The sequence below is a fragment of the Acinonyx jubatus genome, chromosome B2, assembly GCF_027475565.1.
Source record: "Acinonyx jubatus isolate Ajub_Pintada_27869175 chromosome B2, VMU_Ajub_asm_v1.0, whole genome shotgun sequence".
Taxonomy (NCBI): Eukaryota; Metazoa; Chordata; class Mammalia; order Carnivora; family Felidae; genus Acinonyx; species Acinonyx jubatus.
The window spans coordinates 72,230,493-72,233,381 of NC_069385.1; the positions used below are offsets into that span (position 1 = coordinate 72,230,493).

At 37.3% G+C, this 2,889-nt stretch overlaps 1 non-coding gene across 1 annotated transcript; it reads left to right on the forward strand.

The window, feature by feature from the left end:
• The first annotated feature begins 2,130 nt into the window (after positions 1-2,130).
• LOC113598932 (U6 spliceosomal RNA) lies at positions 2,131-2,237 on the forward strand. The gene has a single exon (XR_003419700.2). It is a non-coding gene; the product is annotated as a U6 spliceosomal RNA (small nuclear RNA).
• Positions 2,238-2,889: the final 652 nt, after the last annotated feature.

The following is a 2,889-nucleotide window of genomic DNA, read 5'->3' on the forward strand; positions in this document are numbered from 1 at the left end:
TATTTATTTTGAGAGAGCACATGCACACAGGCTTGCAAGCAGGGGAGGAGCAGAGAAAGAAAGAGAGAATCCTAAGCAGGCTCTGCACCATCAGTACAGAACCCAACAGTCCACTTTTACACAGAGGGTACAGGCTTTCAAAATCCAGGCTTCATACAAGGGTTTTATTTCAAAGTCTGCCTATACAACACTAGCCTCATTTTCTATTGCAGACATTAAAACCCTCCTGCTCCAACCTCCAGGGAAGACTAAGCATCAGCTCAGACTCATACTTCTTTGATTTACAGTTTCTTCTTTAGGGGGAACTGTAGGTTTCCATTTTCTCATAAACACAGTTAACATTTCTAAGGGTTTTTATTGTATTTTATCCAGATGTATAGAAGCTATTAGAGAAATTTCTGTTTCATCTGCCAGCTTGCTGGAAGCAGAAATTCTCAATATTATTTCTTAATATGCACTTCTCTTTTTGCACTAATATTACAATGCTTTATATTCACTTTAATTATATGATTATAATAATAAATTTAACTGAAACAAACAGATCTGGGAACACACATATACAATCATCTGATGCTTTATGAGTACACAACTCCAACTGGCAGAAGCAGAAGTTTAGGGCATACTAGAGACTGTCCTGCAAGCCAGGTGTGTTTTGTAGGCTATAAACATCAGTTTCATGTGTTTCATAGAAACACTGGGGAATATTATAAATCCAATAAGGGGGTTAAATGGAGATTTAAAAAGCATCCATTATAACTTTTAGGAATGGAGCGTAGGAAGTGATGAGAAATGAGTCTAGAGAAATATGTTAGATTCATGCATTGAAAGCATGAGTCATTCTGAGGAATTTGGCCTTAATCCTTAGGAAATGGGAGGGGAGGGCATATCAAAGTGTATGGACCTGTGGCTTTTGAATGAGAAAACATACAGGAAACAATCTGCATAATGTTTTGCACAAATGTATGACATTTTTTCTTATTTCAATATCTATAGAAGCTTCAAAAAAAGCCTAGGAGTTAGTGAAGCACTGTAAGCATTCTAATATTTAAATGGCTGTTAGTTCTTAAGCCACTTCAAGGTCTTTGCAGATGCTCTCAAATGAAACACTGGCTCTACTCATTCAGCCTGTGGCACCTCAGTGATCTTCTCACCCACCCAGTAAACCTCTGGGTGTAAACCAGTTACATCCTCTCCAAAGAGGTCTGACTCTTAATGGGGGAGAGAGAACCCTCTTGCAAATGTGTTCATTCCCCGTGTATGTGCCTTACCTAAACCCTAGAGTTAGTGACTACTCCCTATATTTGCCATTCTTGTTTTCTTTAGAGTTCTTTTTACTCCTTAGTAGTTATGCCCCATTGCTAGTTAATAATTCTTTAATTAAGCTTTTTCTGTTTTAATTACTGTGTTGTTTCCATCTCCAACCTGGACGCTGACTGATACACACACTGAAATTTGAGAACCAATATCCTAGATCACAAAATTATCTCAGAGTGTCCAGTTATTTTCACCAAAAGTAAGTGAATTATTCTAATGACCATATAAATAACTGTTCCTAAGAGATTAAGGGTCATAAATACCTGAACCTTACAGGCTCAAATAACTATTTATTCAGTGAAATTCTGCTATACTGTACACTTTTATGGCCATATATGTAATCTGTACATGTGCACTGATGCTTTTAGGATCATAAGGCCTATAAAACACTAATTTTTAAAATTCCAGGTAAATATGATTTAAGGTAAGATTAATCACCTGTGGAACTAAGAGATAATATTCATAATTACAGTTAAACATTGTTTGCAATTATTGAGTTATAAAGTTCTTTTTTTTAATTTTTTTTTAACATTTTATTTATTTTTGAGACAGGGAGAGACAGAGCATGAACAAGGGAGGGTCAGAGAGAGGGAGACACAGAATCCGAAACAGGCTCCAGGCTCTGAGCTGTCAGCACATAGCCCGACACGGGGCTCGAACTCACGGACCGTGAGATTATGACCTGAGCCAAAGTTGGCCGCTTAACCGACTGAGCCACCCAGGCGCCCCTAAAGTTCTATTTTAGTCATGAAATGAGTACAAAAATCAGGAAAAGAAAATATATTTTTAATGAGGCTTTCCAAAGGGAATATCCTTGTGCTCGCTTCAGCAGCACATATACTAAAATTGGAGTGATGCAGAGAAGATCAGCACGGCCCCTGTGCAAGGGTGACATGTAAATTCATGAAGCTTCCACATTTTTCTTTTGACAAAGGTGATAAATTCAGACAACATCATGATCTAATAAACTTTACCTTTTAAAAGTGAGAGAAAAAAGAATACCCTTTTTCTAAAAGAAGTACAAGATCTCACACATAACATATTACAGCCATTATTGTAGGGAGGTAAACATTGCTAACAGCAAGAAATCCGACCTTAATTTATTTATTTTTTAAGTTTATTTATTTATTTATTTATTTATTTATTTGGGGGGAGGGGCAGAAAGAGAGGGAGAGAGAGAATCCCAAGCAGGCTCTGTGCTGTCAGCACAGAGCCCAACACAGGGCTGGATCCCACGTCCCATGAACTGTGAGCCAAAATCAAGAGTCAGACGCTTAACTGACTGAGCTACCCGGGGCTCCTGATTTACTTATTAAATTAAAATAAAAACACATATTCAATCAAAGTGACCTGTCAGTGCTGTAGTTTCTACTGCTTCAGTGAATACATTTCTTATAAAAGATCAGGCTGTTGAAATGTAAGGTCCAGAAAAGAAAGTGATAATTGCACCTACATCAAAGCTGTAGGTCACAAAGTTTCAGAACTTTAGCTTTCATTTCTTTTGTGTGTGTGTGCTGTTGTTTTTTTAATGTTTATTCATTTTTGAGAAACAGAGAGAGACAGAGAGTGAGTGGG